The 19816-nt window shown below is 48.1% G+C and overlaps 1 long non-coding RNA gene across 1 annotated transcript in view; it reads left to right on the top strand.

The window, feature by feature from the left end:
- Positions 1-9461: 9461 nt before the first annotated feature.
- Positions 9462-19816, top strand: part of LOC138502968 (uncharacterized) — a 132567-nt gene continuing 122212 nt past the window's right edge. Inside the window, exon 1 of the long non-coding RNA XR_011279558.1 lies at positions 9462-9877. This is a non-coding gene — a long non-coding RNA (uncharacterized lncRNA). The remainder of the gene's footprint in view (positions 9878-19816) is intronic.

Raw genomic sequence — 19816 nt, 5'->3', positions numbered from 1 at the left:
CCGGTGATCCTTGAATAGCGGACCTGCAGAGGAGACAAAAGAACATCATTAGCAGTCTCTGCTTACCTGCAACTTTCCATCCGTCGATTCCTGCTGCTCGCGGTCTTCCATCCAGTTGGCAGCATCATCAGGACACCTTGCTAGCACCGGAACGAAGCACCTGGAGGGAGAGAGAAAGAAGGACAAAGTTAAACAGGTTACTCACGGCATTCACGGCAGTAATCACAAAATCCTCACCTGGCTGGGCATTTCTTGGCTGGTTCCGCTCCGGAAATCTTCACACGCCCAAAAAGACCATCGCGACCTGAAAAGGAATACAGAATACAGGTTAGCAAGAAAAAGACATTACCGCGCCACACCTCGCGCTTAACCTACCTTCCATCGTACGCTCCTGCGTCCATCATCCTGGCAGGAGCCTGATCCAAGTAGCGCACCCATCGAACCTCCATGCACCTAAGGGGAAACAAACCAGAAAAGTCATTATTAGCAAGAAAGGAACGCAAGGACCTTTAAAGACTGCTATAACCAGACTTACCTCCTTAAAGACACTTGAATGGGTTAGCACCAGTGAAGTTAACTCGATCGCTTCAACCCGCAGAAGACTACGCACCCCTGCACAGAAGGCAGGACGGAGAGCACGCCAGACATCCTAACAAGGTGAGGAGTGGGCCATCAGGTCGAGTCCAGGGGGCTGGTGGGAGGAAAAGAAGTTTGTTCCTTAGTCCAGTCCACCTGTGTTTTCAGGCCCGAACTCCACTGAAGGCATCGTCTAGAATTGGGAACGTTCAGGATGAATCCGGCAACCATGGCATAAGGGCATCCCCGTGGATACCAGGTGAGCGTAACAGAATGCGAAGCCTCATAACATTATCCACCTGGGCGCCATGGAGACTTCAGAAATGGACCAACTGGCTCAGTTATTAGGACAATTACGCGCCATAGTGCATTCGGCTAGGCAAAAGACTAATACCCTGCGAACGGAGCTTGTCGTCACCAAGGATCGAACCGAAGAAATTAGTAGGCAATTACTACAATCACAGGCCGGACAAGCTCCATTACCTGGGACAAATCCACCGGCACAAGCAATCACGTTGTCGGCTGCTCCAGTGCAAATCACCTTACCCGGAACAATACCGTTAGCACCGCCAGAAAGGTTTTCAGGTGATCCAAGGAAGTATGCTGCATTTATGAATCAATGTCGCCTTCACTTCCTCTGCAGACCGAGTGCATTCCCTAACGATCAGGCACGAGTAGCATTTATTTTATCATATATGAGCGGTAGTGCAGCAGATTGGTCAGTGGCGCTTGTGAGCTATGATGATACGTTACTACGTGACTTTGGGGGCTTTCAAAGAGAAATGGAAAAGCTCTTTGCTCGACACACCTATGAACAAGCTGTAGATAACGAACTCTTATCACTCTTTCAGGGGAATCAGGATTTACTAACATACATAGCAACCTTCAATAGGTTAGTGGCCGAAACCAGGTGGCCTGAAGACAAGAGAACCACATTGTTTCACCGAGGCCTTCGAGGGGAATTAAAGGACGTCTTGGCTCAGGTAGTTGATCCACCTAGAGACTGTAGTGAATTTATCAATCTGGTGGTGCAATTAGATCATCGACTACAAGATCGGAAAGCAGATCGGTCCAGATCAGACACACGGGCCGTGTATCTACGAACCAAGGATGCTACTCCGCGCACGCCAGAGAATACCACAGAGCCAATTCAAATTGGGGGAATACGACCACCGTTAACAAAATCTGAACGAGACAAGAGAAGGCAACAGCAGTTATGTTTGTACTGCGGACAATCGGGGCATTTCCTAAAAGACTGTCCAATAAAAACCCCCAAGCGGATTGTGGGAGCTACAGAAAAGGATGAGAGTAAGGAGTTGGAAAACTGCCTAGCTCGACAAAAGAAGAGGTCAGTTTGTCGAGTGAGAAGAATGAGCCACCGACCACACATTTTGCAATACTTTGCAATACCAGTGATCCTAATTAATCACCAACAACCTTCAAGGATGCATTCCGTTGAAGCTTACATAGACAGCGGAGCAGTTGGGAATTATCTGATCAAGTCCTGGCCGCACGGATGGGGCTTCCCTTAAATTTTAAGCCGAACACAGAAAAGGTAACCACAGTGGATGGGACTGAAATTGCTTCCGGACCAGTAACCCAATGTACAGCAGGAACAACCCTACTGTGCCAGGATGGACATCGGGAATCAATTTCCTTTGATCTCATCAAGGCGCCTCAGTTTCAGCTCATATTAGGGATGCCATGGTTAGTTGCTCATAACCGCCGGATAGATTGGCAGGCTAGAAAATTGACTTTTCCTCGTGACTGCGCTTCCACCTGTTATTTCCAAGAAAACAAGTCCAGTGTCAAAGTTCCTACGAGTCCTAGAATTGGTATATCTACACTTAGCGCAACGAGTACTCTCCCTGAAGAATATCAAGACTTACAGGATGTGTTCCAGAAGGAACAAGCTAATACACTACCACCGCATAGGTCCTATGACTGTCAGATTGACCTCATACCTGGTGCACAGATCCCTTGTGGCAGAATCTATGCACTCACAGTACCAGAAAACCAGCATCTAAAGTCCTATCTGGACCAGTACTTGGCAAATGGGTTCATTTGCCCATCCAAATCACCGGCAGCCAGTCCCCTATTCTTCGTACCAAAAAAGGAAGGGGACTTGAGAACCTGTATTGACTTTTGCGCCCTGAACCAGATCACCGTGAAAAACCGTTACCCCCTGCCCATTATTCCCGAGATGCTGGACCAAGACAAAGATGCCCAGATTTATACTAAGTTAGACCTCAGAGGAGCGTACCACCTGGACCGAGTTAAAAAAAGAGATGAATGGAAAACAGCCTTTCGTACTAAATATGGGTTGTTTGAGTACCAGGTAATGCCGTTCAGGCTTTGCAATGCCCCGGCGGCGTTCCAATAGTTTATGAACAACGTCCTAAGGGAATTGATTGATGTTTGCGCCCTGGTCTACATAGACGACATCCTAGTGTATTCAACCTCAAAACAAGACCATGTCAAGCACGTCCGTGCTGTCCTTGCCAAACTGCGACAACATCGATTATACGCAAAACTTGAAAACATTTTTTTCCACGTAACCGAAGTAGAATTTCTTGGTTTCATTCTTACTCTGAAAGGCATTTGAATGGATGCACACAAGGTGGAGGCCATTCTTAAATGGCCCTCTCCGACCTCGTTAAAAGGAGTCCAGAGCATGCTGGGCTTTGCAAACTTCTACCGTCGCTTCATTACAGACTTCTCTCAGATTGTGCATCCAATCAGGTTACTTCTGCGGAAAAACAATAAAAAATTCATGTGGACAGAAGACGCCGAAAAGGCCTTCCAAGAACTTAAAGAAAGGTTCACCTCGGCCCCGATTTTACGACACCCTCTTCCGGACCTCCCTTACATCGTGGAAACAGATGCTTCCAGCATGGCTATGGGGGGTGGTTCTTTCTCAGAGAGACCCTGAAACTGGCCAATTGCACCCCGTGGCCTTCTGGTCGCGAACATTCACACCTCCTGAACTCAATTATGCCATCACCGATAAGGAACTGCTTGCTATAGATTCCGCCTTTAAGGCATGGCGACATTATCTCTTGGGGGCCAGGCATACAGTCACGGTAATTACAGACCATCGGAACTTACAATATTTAAAGACAGCAAAAGCACAATCCTCGCGCCAATTACGATGGGCCCTTTTCTTCGCCGAGTATGACTACGTAATCACTTATCGACCAGGCGTAAGAAACGGGAAAGCTGACGTACTATCTCGCATGGGCATCGATGAAAAAGATTATGCAACCCCAGATCCAGTGGCCATTATACCTGAGGACAAGCTTTTAGGCCTCACCACAGCCTTAACACAAACTGAGCTTAGAAACGTGATCCAACGCAAAATAACCCCGAACGAGTTACTGGAATGGCATATCAAAGTAAAACAATACACCGATAAAAATCAATTGCCATATTTTGATGAACGCCTGTACGTGCCTAAAACTGAACTACAACAACAAATCATTTCGGACTATCACGATTCTTTGATGGAGGGTCACCCCGGAATTGTCAAAACCCTAGCCAAAGTGAAATGCAATTATTGGTGGCCCACTTGGCGTCGAGACGTCATCCAATACGTTCAGTCATGTGGGGTGTGTGCACAAAACAAGTAATTGAAGCAAAAACCAGCTGGCCTCCTGCAACCATTAGAAATACCTCCGGCACCATGGCACACACTTTCTCTCGACTTAGTTACCGATTTACCTCTCAGCCAAGGATTCAATACCATTTTAGTAGTAGTGGACTTATTTTCTAAAATGCACACTTTATCCCTTTCAAAGGCCTTCCGGATGCATCCCATCTAGCAAAGGTGTTTTTGGAAAACGTTATCAAACTGCATGGATTCCCGTCAGTCCTGGTCTCTGATCGAGGCAGCCAATTCGTATCTAACTTCTGGAAAAAGTGCTGCGCTATGGCTCACATCGACGTCCGGCTATCCACCAGTCATCACCCCAAAACGTATGGTCAAACAGAGAGGACTAACCAGACTCTCGAACAATACCTACGATGCATGCTGCACCAAGTCGAAGGAACCTGGAGAGACCTCTTATGGATAGCCGAATATGCTTATAACAATTTATTGCATTCCAGTACTGGTCAGACACCTTTCTACACCCTCTACGGCAGACATCAACGTACTTCCGAATTAGACAGTCCTCCCAGTCTAGAAATGCCGGCTGTAAAGACTCTTCATGCAAACATCACTCAAGCCTTGAAAAAGGCAACAGAACAGTTAATCCAAGCCAAAAATAGGCAAAAAAGGTTTGCTGACCAACATCGGAAAAAGGCCCCTGACTATCAGGTAGGAAACAGAGTTTGGCTAGCCGCAAAGCACATACCACTAAAAGGAACCCAGACTTTTTGCCTTCGCTATTTGGGACCTTATCCTGTTCAAGCCATCATCAATCCAGCAGCAGTTAAACTAGCATTACCAGCCAACATGCAAATTCACCCAGTATTCCACGTCTCACTGCTAAAACCAGTACAACCCGGTACACGATTTAAACCACCACCTGAACCTATAATGGTCGATGGAGAACCCGAATTCGAAGTGAAAGAAATCCTGGTTTCCCAATATACCCGATCCCAACTATACTGCCTAGTCGCTTGGAAGGGTTACGGCCTTCAAGACAGATCTTGGGAACCTAGTGAGAACATTCATGCCCCTCGTTTAATAAGAACGTTTCATCGAAACTTTCCAGGCAAGCCTGGACCAGGCAGGAGAATCACCTTAGGATGGGCCTTGGGGGGAGTGCTTTCATGACCCGTGACCCAGAACCCCACTGGCATGGTCACATGCCAGGTAGGGTCAGGACTCAGGGTTCATTGGGGCCCCAAGGGCCTTGCATTATCATCATAGACTCTTCTGGAGTCAGTCCTTTGGCTCCAGGCTCATGTTCAGATTGGGACTTTACCTTGAAGGGACTACTTTTCCTGTGAAGTCCTGCAGCCAACATGGAGGCACCCACGCAGTCTAGTCCCTAGGAACCAGACTGTGTGGTGCAGTGTTTTAGGGTGCGGTAGCCTGGACTACTTTACCTGGACTACTTTACAGAGGGCTATATAAACCGCACCCAAGCTACAGAACGTGCTTCGCGTTATTCTGCAGCCAGCAGCGTGACGGTCATCGTGTTCAGAGACCAGCACCCGGCGATCCTAGAATAGCGGACCTGCAGAGGAGACAAAAGAACATCATTAGCAGTCTCTGCTTACCTGCAACTTTCCATCCGTCAATTCCTGCTGCTTGCGGTCTTCCATCCAGTTGGCAGCATCATCAGGACACCACGCTAGCACCGGAACGAAGCACCTGGAGGGAGAGAGGAAGAAGGACAACGTTAAACAGGTTACTCACGGCATTCACGGCAGTAATCACAAAATCCTCACCTGGCTGGGCATTTCTTGGCTGGTTCCACTCCGGAAATCTTCACACGCCCAGAAAGACCATCGCGACCTGAAAAGGAATACAGAATACAGGTTAGCAAGAAAAAGACATTACCGCGCCACACCTCGCGCTTAACCTACCATCCATCGTACGCTCCTGCGTCCATCATCCTGGCAGGAGCCTGATCCAAGTAGTGCACCCATCGAACCTCTGTGCACCTAAGGGGAACCAAACAAGAAAAGACATTATTAGCAAGAAAGGAACGCAAGGACATTTAAAGACTGCTATAACCAGACTTATCTCCTTAAAGACACTTGAATGGGTTAGCACCAGTGAAGTTAACTCGGTCGCTTCAACCCGCAGAAGACTACGCGCCCCTGCACAGAAGGCAGGACGGAGAGCACGCCAGACATGATAACGAGGTGAGGAGTGGGCCATCAGGTCGAGTCCAGAGGGCTGGTGGGTGGAAAAGAAGTTTGTTCCTAAATCCAGTCCTCCTGTGTTTTCAGGCCCAACCTCCACTGAAGGCATCATCCAGAATTGGGAACGTCCAGGGTGAATCCGGCAACCAAGGCATAAGGGCGTCCCCGAGTGTTAGGGAGAATTCTCTGTTTAGGCTGAATTTCCCTACCTAGTGAGTCCCCCAGCAGCTTTGCTGGATTTCTGGGGTTTATATTTTTCTCCTGCCAAGAGTGAGACTCTTTTACCCTCACTCTTGGACATATTTGGAGTGTGTTTCTTTGGTTATCCTTGTGATGAATGGGCTATGGGTTCTTTTACTCCATAGGGCCTCATGTGGTTTTGTGATGTGGGTTACACAGCACCCTCCGTGCAGTAACCCAGGGGTGTCCTAGGGACCCCCCAACATAGACTCCATACCCTGGGACTGACTACTGTCTCCCAGGGCATGTAAAGTCACCATTGACTTTACTAGTCACAAATCCTGAACAGAACCAGTACAAACCATCATATTGTGGACGTACTGGCCGGGGCAATTCAATTGCCCCTGGGTCTGTTAGTCGAGGGGGCACGTCTCCGTCCCCCCTGATCGAGTTTTGGCTGGTGGCAGTGGAAACTACTTTTTATATTCGACCGCGAATATTTTCCAATGGGATTTCCCATTGTTTTAGGCTACTACATTTATTTATTTATTTATGGTAGCCTCGAACATACCGCCGGTTTATTTATTTATTATTAAAACTCCGGTTGGTATTTTTTGCCAAAACTTGATTCTAAAATGGCGTTTGTGTTCTCTTCTGTGACTCCAACCCAAGTCAAGCCCTTTGTTCCACTTTTGGCGGGCTTCTCCACAGAAGCCCTCCAAAGTGGTGCCACTCTGTCTGGGGTACTTAGGAGGGGTGGAGGGGGATTTAGGCACCCTGGACTGAGTTACCTTGGTAACTCAAGTCGCACTCCGTCCCGACTGGCCCAAGTGGTGAGCCGGCCGGCTCACCACTTAGCATGTTTGAGTGACAGCTAGGCTGGGTGAATGGGGGTTTGCTGCATAAAAGCAGGGCTTTGGGGACTGGAACTTCAGAAGTCGCCACAGGACCAAGAATCCGACGAGGGAAGAGCTGAGCCGACCTGCTACGACGACACCACCGGTGGAGCCCTGCTGAACCGTCTCACCACTTTTCCCAACGACCGAGGAGATCTCCCGCCGGAGAGTCTTCTTCCCTTGACTGGTGGGGACAACCAGTTTTCCCTTCTTTTCGCTTCTTCGAGGTATCTCGTGGCCGCCTTGCCCGTGCCAAGCACCCCGGCAAGCGGAATACCACACTTTACCGCAACCGCGAAAGCAAGACAACCCTTTAACCGGAAGACTCCGCGGCTGGTCTCTTCCCTGGCAGTGCAACGACCTTCTTCTTCTGCTCTACAGCGAGACCTTCTTCTCCTCTGACCGACGTCGAGCCTTGCTTCCACTGCCAGGAACAACTGCCACCGCTGGAAGATCCTTCCCACTTAAGGTACCGTGTTCCGCCTGGCTTCCCTTGCCACCGACTGTACGGGGTAGTTTTAGCCCCCGGCTTTCGATCCTGGGCTAGCCTGGGACACCCTGGCTAAACTTTCTGAGCCTCTCTAAACTCTTTGTGAACTCTTTGCAAGACTTTGAATCCCTAATAACTTGTGTGATCTTGGGCACATTTTCGCTCTGTCTGCTCTAAGAGTGGGCCAGGCCTAGTGACTTTTGCTCACCTGTGACTTTTTGCTTCTCTGACCTTGCTAAAAGTGTTCTTGACCTTAGAGTGGTGTGTGTTGCTCATATTCTGTCTTTGTCTCTCCCTTCTTTAACTTATTGGAGTGTCATCTAAAGTTAAGCACTCACCTCTGTATGAAAATAAGTGGTGTTAACCAAGAGTTGTCTAAATAAGTAATAAGGCTTACCCCTGACTGAGCCTGGCTACCTTCCTGAGCTCTGTTGAGGTCGAGCAGGAGCTCCCTCTCCCACTAGCTGCAGGAGCAGCTCCATGTCGCCCGAAGCCCTGCCTGTTCATAGGTAAGCCTGGAGGCTATACCTCTGCATTTAGGCATCCTCTCCTCATCACATCGAAAATCGCCCGTTTTTCTCATTATTGAAAGCCTTCAGCTTGTGCAGCCACAGCAAGCTTATCAGCCCCCTGTACTGCATGGATACCAAAAACGAAGCTCAGAACACCTAGATTTGCTATTGCAAAAACACAAGGTTTTTGCCTTTTAAAAATGGCCGCCGCCTTTTCCTCTCACCTACTCTGCCTTGTTGTGAAGCCCCAGTAGCCTGCTGCCCTGTGATTGGTTGTCCGCCACATCTTAACCAATCAGGGTGCACCGGCAGGCGAAGCCGGCCCCCGACGTGGGCAACAGACAAAGGCTACCACTGACTGAGCCTGGCTACCTTCCTGAGCTCTGTTGAGGTCGAGCAGGAGCTCCCTCTCCCACTAGCTGCAGGAGCAGCTCCATGTCGCCCGAAGCCCTGCCTGTTCATAGGTAAGCCTGGAGGCTATACCTCTGCGTTTAGGCATCCTCTCCTCATCACATCGAAAATCGCCCGTTTTTTTTCATTATTGAAAGCCTTCAGCTTGTGCAGCCACAGCAAGCTTATCAGCCCCCTGCACTGCATGGATACCAAAAACGAAGCTCAGAACACCTAGATTTGCTATTGCAAAAACACAAGGTTTTTGCCTTTTAAAAATGGCCGCCGCCTTTTCCTCTCACCTACTCTGCCTTGTTGTGAAGCCCCAGTAGCCTGCTGCCCTGTGATTGGTTGTCCGCCACATCTTAACCAATCAGGGTGCACCGGCAGGCGAAGCCGGCCCCCGACGTGGGCAACAGACAAAGGCTACCCCTGACTGAGCTACCTTCCTGAGCTCTGTTGAGGTCGAGCAGGAGCTCCCTCTCCCACTAGCTGCAGGAGCAGCTCCATGTCACCCGAAGCCCTGCCTGTTCATAGGTAAGCCTGGAGGCTATACCTCTGCATTTAGGCATCCTCTCCTCATCACATCGAAAATCGCCCGTTTTTTTTCATTATTGAAAGCCTTCAGCTTGTGCAGCCACAGCAAGCTTATCAGCCCCCTGCACTGCATGGATACCAAAAACGAAGCTCAGAACACCTAGATTTGCTATTGCAAAAACACAAGGTTTTTGCCTTTTAAAAATGGCCGCCGCCTTTTCCTCTCACCTACTCTGCCTTGTTGTGAAGCCCCAGTAGCCTGCTGCCCTGTGATTGGTTGTCCGCCACATCTTAACCAATCAGGGTGCACCGGCAGGCGAAGCCGGCCCCCGACGTGGGCAACAGACAAAGGCTACCCCTGACTGAGCCTGGCCGAGCGCAGCCAGGCGCAAGGCGCTGTCCCTATGCCCAAAAATGTGTATATCTCATCTGGCCTCTAGCACCCTTCCTGCTACCCCAACCACCTACAACGTAAGGTAATCTACGCTACTTGCACTACCTTTGATGTACTTCAGTGTCTTTGAGATACAGCGCTCTGCCTATCATCTAAAGTGACCGCCTCAGCCTGCAAACAACGTGCTCATCTGCAGCACCACTTCCTAACACGTGCCATATTGTCTATGTTTTCCTGCTATGCTCCCTGATTGCACTTGCCTCTGACTAACATGTGTGCCTCCTGAATTAATCTGCCTATATCATGCATTGTCCAAACTTGTTGCTCACATATTATGATCTGCTCCACATGTTTTGTCACACTGCTCTTCTGCCTGATAATGCTTCGACGCACCATGCCTCTTTGATGTCCCATACTCTGGAATGGTTCTCTAGACTGCTCCCTACTTGACCTCGCCTGATGTATACGTAGTGTACTAGCATAACCTATCGATTGCCTCACTACTGTCTGGTACCCCTGCCTTAAACGTGGCATTGCTCTTTGCCCTGACCTATTTAGACCCTTTGCTCGCTAGCTACTGCACCCTGTGACCTATCTGAGACCCTTTTGGTCGCTCGCCATCGTGCCATTTAAAATTGCCCATAGAATGCCTTCCTAGTAACTATATCTAGATGATTTGAAACTGTCTTGATCTTGGTCATAGCAGTGATCCACACTCATAGTATTCTTGATTCTGCTCAACTGTTTTTACTACTGCACTTAGAGTGCGGGAACTGTCAAATTTAGGTGCACTCTGCTGTATGCATCTTAGTCGCTGCTGGGATTGTCAAATCTAGGTGCTCTTGCTATGCGCACTTTTAGTTGCTGCTGGGACTGTCAAATTTAGTAATGTTGATTTTGCATTGTCCTAGCTAAAATCGACCCTGCCTATTGTTGATTTTGCATTGCCGTAGCTAAATTCAATCCGGCCTAATGTTGATTTTGCATTGCCCTAGCTAATATCGAACCTGCCTATTGTTGATTTTGCATCGCCCTAGTGGCAATTGCACTTGCCCATAGCTAAGAAGCTTACCCCCTTGGTGTTCATCTACCATGCTCCTTAGGGTGCTCCTCCTTTTACTGTTCCACTCGCCGCCATCTGAAACAACAATCCTCACTCAGCCACGCACATACCTGACACGGCCGATTCACCCTCAGCCACCTGACACTATGTCTCGCCTCAGTCTTGGCCCACAGACCCTGCGTATGGCGACCTCCGCTATGACACCCACCTCAGGCCTCCAACACCTCACTACCGACCACAATCCCTACCTCAATGACCCAGCCCTTTGGTTGGAACACTTTGCTAGCAAACCTACGCCGAACCAACCGTGCCCTTCATCTCTTAGAAATAAAAGATTAAGCACCAGATTCCGCATACGCCCTACCCGCTGCAACCTCTCCAAACACACACAACACACACTCCCGGGCGACCCTCGGCCCTCAACAACAGCAAACCCCCCTCTACAGAAGTGAAACTGCCTGTCATCAAAGGCGCCCTTATCAACGCTAGATCCCTCCCAGCTCACGCTTTAGACATAGCAGACCTTATAACATGGTCAGATCTTGATTTCATTGCCATAGCTGAAACCTGGCTACATGCTGCCTCCGGTCCTTCACTGTCCCTTGCTATACCACCTGGCTTTAGCATATTGAGATGTGACCGTACCTCTGCCTCCCACTATAGAGGTGGGGGCCTTGCCATCATCCATAAAATCACTTTGGACCTAAGAGTAACGACCAATACCAAACTTGAATCAGCTGAGCTATTGTCAGTCAAACTCACGTTAACACCCAACCAAACAGCCACCCTCCACCTAATTTACCGGCCCCCAGGCCCTGCACCCTCCTTTGTCGGCGACATATCCACCCTCCTCCTTGACAACGCTAAAACCAATTCACAAATCATCATCCTGGGCGACCTCAACTTGGGACTAGGTGACCCTAAAGATCCTATTGCACTTGATCTGGAAAACTCCCTCTCCAACTCTGGCTTCACCTCACACATCCAAGAGCCTACACATTCTAAAGGCAGGACCCTTGACTGGCTAACCAGCTCTAATTGTAAGATCAATATCCTGGCCATTACCCCCTGCCTCTGGTCAGACCACCACATTATCACCTTTAATATTGAAGCCGCCCGCCGCATCCCAACCGCGATAGCGCCGGCTCTCCCGACCAGAAACAAAAAGGACATAACCAAAGAGAAACTCCTCCCTCTACTACTCCCCTCACTTAAAATAGCTACTGATTCCTGTAACGACCCGACTGCCTTAGCTGACATCTATAACTGCAGCATGCTGACAGCTGTAGATTCTCTGGCCCCCATCAAACTGAGGAAGGCCAAACCATGTGCTCACCTGAACTCTTGGTTCACCCCACAGCTAAGAATACTCCGTAAATCCAAACGCTGCACCGAAAACCGATGGAAAAGCCACCCTTCTGACGCGCATAAAGACGGCTTCCTCCTGGCCTCGCTCAGCTACAAAGCAGCCATTATAGAGGCAAAAAAAGAATCCCTCAATAATCGCATTCTGCATGCTGATTCCAACTCCAATGAACTATTTAAGATTTTAAAAGAGCTTGAAACCCCTGTTACTCCCCCTGACACCTGCATTAAAGACAGCAAATGGTGTGCCAACATTCAGGCAGCGTTACTGAATAAAATCACCATGCTTCAATCTAAAATCACAGCCAAACATGCTAGCCTGAAACTGGACAATCACCCTCCCATCCCAGCATGGGCCCTCCCTCCTGACGTCCCCAACTGCAAACGATTTGCCTTCTCACCGCTCACCATTGCGGAGGTAGTAAACATTATCCTGACGATCAAACCGTCCAACTGCCAGGGCGACCCCTGCCCTTCCCCAATTATTAAGGAGTCCGCCCACGACCTGGCCCCATTTATCACATCCTTCATCAACGCATCCTTCAAAACAGGAACTGTCCCCGACAACCTTAAGGATGCTTGGGTGATCCCCTTGCTCAAAAAACCTTCCCTCGACCCTAGCATACCCACCAACTACCGACCCATCACCACTGTCCCGTTCCTGCTAAAAATCCTAGACTGTGCAGCATACCTGCAAATCCAAGAGCACTTGGAAGCCAACAATCTTCTAGGCCTTAGACAATCTGGTTTCCGACCCAAACACGGAACAGAGACAGCTCTACTTGACTTAAAAACCCAAATCGAAGTATTAAAGGACAATGGCAAACTTGCCTTATTACTCCTACTTGACCTCTCTGCGGCCTTTGACTTGGTCAGTCACCAAATCCTATGCAAGCATCTTCACTCGGCCGCCCATTTCTCACCATCAGCCACGGCCTGGATCAAATCATTCTTGAGTAAGAGATCTATGCGGGTCTTCTCTCAATCTGCAGCTGCAGATCCTTCCCCGATTCATTGCGGCGTCCCCCAGGGCTCTTGTGTCTCGCCAACGCTCTATAACGTCTTTACAAAACCACTTTTTGATGTACTTGACTATCTGGGTGTCTCCTATACGAACTACGCTGACGACACCCAGATACTCATTCCCATCACTGGTGACTACTTGGCTGACACTAAGGCCTTGAACGAGGTCTACTTGGTTATCCAAGCTTGGATGGCACAACACCAGTTATGCCTCAATGATGACAAGACTGAGCTCCTCATCTTGGGCACAACGCAACGCCTTAGTAAACTTGAGCCATCCTACCAATCATTTGTCATCGATGGCAACACCATCCAAGTCTCGAAAGACACCAAAACCCTAGGTGTCTATCTTGACGCCACCCTATCCCTATCCCGACAAACTAATGCAGTCAGATACTCTTCAGCATACACCTGCAAACTCATTGCAGCTTGCAGGCCATTCCTGACCACCCCCAACGCAGTCACTCTGGCCAGAACTCTTATCATGGCCAAAATTGACTATGCGAGCGCCCTCTACCTTGGAACGAGCCAAGAGAATATGAACAAACTGCAAATTACCCAGAATAACGCTATCAGAGCAGCCCTAAACATCCCACGAAACCACCACATCTCGGAATCTAGATCTAACTTACACTGGCTACCGGTCAAACAGAGAATTTCACTGAAAGCCTTAAGCCTCACCCACAAATGCCTAGCTAACCAAGCCCCACCATACCTCTGTAGCCGGCTATCCCGACACGCGCCCACCCGTCCACAAAGAACGGCTCAGCCCCACTGCCTAACCATCCCTAGGTTCAAACTACAAAAGGCGGGTGGATCTAGCTTCCCCGTCCTAGCCTCTAAGCTTTGGAATGCCCTCCCTCTCACCATCCGATCCGAAGAACGCTTTAGTGCCTTCAAAGCTAAAACCAAATCCTGGCTCTCCAACCAGCCATGATGTCCGGACCAGCCCTGGGAAACTCCTGCGCTAATCTACCTTCTGTAAATATGTATATTGCTGTATGCCTTGTATACTATGTACTGTTCAATGCTTTGAATATATTTAATTGTATGCTTATGTAACCATGTCTAAATTGCGCCCTGATGCCTCCGGGCCGGATGGTGCGCGTTACAAATAAAACAAATACAAAATACAAATACAAATAAGGGTTGGGGTCTTTTCATATAACTGTGTTTGGAGTGTTTTACCATAGAGTGCTAGAGTGTATTTCAATCTGTGTGTTTTTAAATAAATAATTATATACTTTTGATACCAAAGCTCTGGTCAGTGTTTACTTGTACTATTGTGCCTGAGTACCTATTGTGTATACTTTATATACTGCCTAACTCTTCTTGAGGGAAGTCTGACTGCTCAGCCACAGCTACCAGGTAAATCTGGGTGGTACAGACTGCTACCAAGTGGGTTTACTGCTAACACCTGTAGTCCTAAATCTTTTGCAGTGTTCCCCAAGGGAACTGCACAGGTTTCTGCCTAACACTGGTGTACAGCGGTGGGATTTGTATTGAGTATACATTTTAGTGTGCTTTAGATACCTTAGTGCAACTAACCACAAAGCTTAGCACTGTAAAAGTAATCCTCTAACATACAAAAACTGCTGATTGTTTAAGAGTTCTCTGTAAGCATAAGAATCTCATGACTAAGGGCAAGAAAATGGTGCTGATAGAAAGGTTATTAGCTAACCAAAGTCTGGATGATGGTTCAGAGGAACCTACCACTCCAGCAACTGTAGATAACAGTATTGAAATTGACACAGAACAAAATGTTGGTGATCTTGAGGAAGAGTCAGAAGAGGAGGGTGAGGCTGCTGTGACTGTCCCCCCTGGGCCTCTGTCTGCTCTACCTGCTGTACCTACTGGACCTTTACCAGGTCCTACATTTAGTCCTCAGTACTTTGAACTGGAGAAAATGAAACTAGAATTGGAGTATAAAAAACTTAGTGTTCAAACAGAACAAAAACACCAAGAACTAAGGCTAAGGGAAATGGAGCTCAAGCATGAGCTAGAAATGAAGAAACTGTCTGTTGAGAATGCTTCTCTCTCTGGCTCCTCTAGAAGTTCCAGTCCTAAAAGACCCCGGATGCCTAAAGAATTGGTTGGTATGTATGAGCCTAAGTTGGATGTGTTGGATTGGTTGTCTCTGTTTGAATATAATCATGGGCTCCAGAACATCACAGGAAATGACTTACTCACCTGGTTGTTCTCTAGGCTTCCCCCTGTTGCAACTGATGTGCTAATGGAGATGGGGGAGGATGATAAGAAGGATTATGAATGTGTGAAACTAGCTTTGATAGCTAGGTTTGGGAAGACCCCTTCCCAGTATTTTAAGAGGTTTAGGAGCCTCAAAAAGCATGATGGTACCCCTTGGGCTACCTGGATGAGTGAAGGGTTGAAAAACTTAGAGGGATGGATTAAGGGTTACAAAGTGAACACTTATTAAGGTATGAGGAATCTGTTTATGTTGGAGTCAATTTATGATGCCTGCTCTCCTGAGCTCAGACAACACTTGGCTGATTCAAAGGAATTAGATTCCTGGAAACTGGCTAAGGCTGCTGACTTGTGGGTTGCCAACAGGGCCACTCACAAGGATTCTGGGGTAACTCAGAAAAAGGATAGGGAGAAACAGCCTAAAAAGGACTCCAAAGAGAATTCTAATACTGCAAATTCCAAAGAGGGCCCCAAACAAAACCATAAGGGTAAGCCACAAGGGAAACCAAATCAGACTAGTGTACCTTCTGGTGCCAAACCAGAAGGAGGTCAGAACAAGCCTCCATTCCAGCGAGCCTTTGGCTCATGCTATGTTTGTAAGGCTACTGACCATGTGAAAGGAGATCCCAGATGCAAATGTAAACTTCCAGGGATCCAACTTGCCTCCTTAGCCTTCGCTCCAGAAGAGGAAGTACATATGGCAAGTGGAAACTTTCTATTACTGGCTGATGAACCCACTGGAGTCTCAGCCAGCGTTTCTTTAGTCTCTCTGGGGTTGTGGGAACAACAGAATTTAGATGTGTATAATTCTATCCCAGATAATACTAAAGAGTATTATAAGGACAGTGTCCAGGTGAATGGTCAGGAGACTCCTGCCATTAGGGACACTGGGGCCAGCATAACTGTGGTGGATGAATCATTTTTCAAGGCAGAGGATGTTGCTAAGGCACCCAAATGCCTCACCAAGTTAGCTGGTGGGCCTGTGCAGATGTGTCCCCAGTTACCAGTTCTCATCCAGTGTAATGATATGGCTGTGAAGATACCTGTCAGTATACAGTGTGAAGTGCCAGGTAGGGTTCTGTTGAGTAATGACCTGAAAGCTCTTGGAGTTGTGTCACATACCCCCAGACCACCTAGTAAAAGGTTACAGGAGCTCACAAAACATGCAAGAGAGAAAACCCTGCAAGGGTTATCTCAGGAGATGATGACAGAGATCACTCCTCTCCCATTGGAGCAACTTACTGCAGTAACTACAAGATCAGAAGCAAAGGGGCAACCCAAGACTCCTAGGAAAAAGCCAGCAGCAAGCACTCCAGTGCTTCCAACAAGGACTTCCCCTAGGTTGTCCAAAATTACACCTGTAACTCCACCTCCAGCTGAGGCTGAGAGGGAGGTACAACCCTGTGTGGTTGAGCTAGACTCTGAAGAAGAGCTAGAAGGAGGCCCAGACCTTATTGGAGACCTGGACCCTGAGGACCATCCTGAGCTGCAGTCTTTACTGGCAGAAGGTGGACCTAGCAGGGCAGCTTTTCGTAAGGGACAAAGAGAATGTCCAACTCTGGAAGGCCTCCGCCACCAGGCAGCTTCTCAGGCTGATGGGCAAGAGCCTGGGAAGTATAGGTTACACTGGGAAGATGGCCTCTTCTACAGTGAACCAACTGAGTCTGAACCTGGAGACTACAAGCGCCTTGTAGTACCACAAGAGAACAGACAACAGTTCTTACAACTAGCCCATGAGATACCTTTGGCTGGTCACTTGAGTTTCAAGAAGACCAAGGAAAGGCTCTCTCTCTACTTTTATTGGCCAAAGATGGGGGCTGAAGTTGATAGATATTGTAAGAGCTGCCATACCTGCCAGACTTCTGGTAAGGTTGGTTCCAAGAATGTGGCACCTCTAGTGCCTCTCCCAGTTGTGGGAGTCCCATTTGAGAGGGTAGGGATTGACATGGTTGGTCCCCTTGATCCCCCAATCTCCTCAGGCAACAGGCTTGTACTTGTTGTAGTAGACCATGCTACTAGGTACCCTGAGGCAATTCCTATGAGGACTGTTACAGCTCCGGCTGTGGCTAAGGCCCTCCTTGGTATTTTTACCAGGGTTGGGTTTTCTAAGGAAGTAATCTCTGACAGGGGGTCAAACTTTATGTCCCACTAAATGAAAGCCATGTGGAAAACCTGTGGAGTTACTTACAAGTTCTCAAAAGCATACCACCCCCAGACAAATGGATTGGTGGAAAGGTTCAACAGAACCATGAAGAGCATGATAGGTGCTTTAGAGGAACCCCTTAAAAAGAAGTGGGACCTTCTACTGCCATGCCTTCTCTTTGCTTATAGAGAAGTCCCTCAGGAGGGAGTAGGTTATTCTCCCTTTGAGCTTCTGTATGGCCATCCGGTCAGAGGTCCATTGGCCCTGATTAAGGAGGGATTGGAAGGTGCTCCTCCCCTCAAGCCAGTCAGAGTGACTGACTATGTGATAGGTCTCCGGAGGAGAATGTCACACATGATGGCAGAAGCAAGTGACAACTTGAAAGCTGGACAAGCTCTGGTCAAACATTGGCATGACCAGAAGGCTAACATGGTTGAGTTTACTCAAGACCAGCTAGTTCTCGTTATGCTCCCAACAAGGCAGAGGGCCTTGCAAGACAAATGGATGTGGGACCCTTCAAGGTTGTGGGAAAACTTGGAGAGGTCAACTATCTGGTGGATCTGGGCAGACCCAGGGAAGCTCCTAGAGTCTTCCACACCAACCGACTAAAAGCGTATATCTCCAGACCTGAAGTAGGAGCCTTGCTTCTAGCTTCAGCAGCAGAGGAAGAAGAGAGTGAATATCTCCCTGATCTCCTCAGAGGTGTACCTTTGGATGAAAAAGTCGAAGGAGTCAATCTCTCTTCCGACCTGACACCTGAGCAACAAGAGGAGTGCACATCTATGTTAAATCAGTTTGCCTCCCTGTTCTCACTTTCACCAGGCTTGACCCCTTGGGGCCAGCATGATATACTCACTGGTGACTGTCTGCCAGTCAAAAGCAGAGGATACAGAATGTCAGAACATATCAGAACCCACATCAAAGGAGAGGTCAATAAGATGCTTGATCTCGGGGTAATAGAGCCCTCTACTAGTCCATGGTCTAGCCCAGTTGTGTTTGTACCAAAGGCAGGATCCAAAGACTTGAGATTCTGTGTGGACTATAGAGCTTTAAATGCAGTCACTAAGACTGATGCCCACCCTTTGCCAAGAACAGATGAGTTGGTGGATAAACTTGGTGCAGCCAAGTACCTCAGCACATTTGACCTTACGTCAGTCTATTGGCAAATAGCCTTGACAGACCATGCCAAGGAGAAAACTGCATTTTCAACCCCAGTTGGCTTGTACCAGTTTAAGGTCATGCCTTTTGGATTAAAAAATGCACCTGCAACATTCCAAAGGATGGTGAAACAAGTTCTAGCTGGGATGGGGGACTTCTGCATGGCATACTTGGATGACATTGCAGTCTTCAGCCACTCCTGGGAGGAACATGTGAACCACCTAGGACATGTTTTGCAGGCTCTTGAACAGGCCCATTTGACAATCAAGGCCAGTAAATGCCAGATTGGTCAAAGTAAAGTGGTCTACCTTGGGCATGAGGTAGGAGGTGGAGAAATAAGGCCTTTGCTCAGCAAGATTGAAGCTGTGCAAAATTGGACAACACCTGCTACTCAAACCCAGGTGAGAGGCTAGGCCTCACTGGGTATTACAGGAATTTCATTGAGAACTATGGGACCATAGCTTCTCCACTGAATGTAATCTCCTCTCCAAAATTCCCTAAAAGGTCAAATGGAATGAGGAGTGCAATCAGGCCTTTGAAAAACTGAAGAAAGCTCTTTGCCAAGCTCCAGTACTGAGAGCTCCTGACTACCACCAAACTTTCATTGTACAAACTGATGCTTCCAATGTACTTTTGTCATTCAGACTGACCACCAACCCTTGAGATGGTTAATGCAAATGAAAGGGGAAAATCCAAAACTATTGATATGGTCAATCTGCCTGCAAGGGTTTGATTTCACCATTGAGCACAGGTCAGGGTGTCACCATCAAAATGCTGATGGACTCTCTAGGATGTATATCATCGACTAGAGGTATGAGGTTCATCCAGGAGTGGATTAAATCCTCCTGTCCCTTAGTCTGGGAGGGGTGGCGAGTGTTAGGGAGAATTCTCTGTTTAGGCTGAATTTCCCTACCTAGTGAGTCCCCCAGCAGCTTTGCTGGATTTCTGGGGTTTATTTTTTTTCTCCTGCCAAGAGTGAGACTCTTTTACCCTCACTCTTGGACATATTTGGAGTTTGTTTCTTTGGTTATCCTTGTGTTGAATGGGCTATGGGGTCTTTTACT

This window comes from Ambystoma mexicanum, chromosome 11 (assembly GCF_040938575.1).
Source record: "Ambystoma mexicanum isolate Mex_15411 chromosome 11, UKY_AmexF1_1, whole genome shotgun sequence".
Lineage (NCBI taxonomy): Eukaryota > Metazoa > Chordata > Amphibia > Caudata > Ambystomatidae > Ambystoma > Ambystoma mexicanum.
Note: the sequence above shows the minus strand (reverse complement) of the source record. Positions and strands in the feature narration are given on the sequence as shown.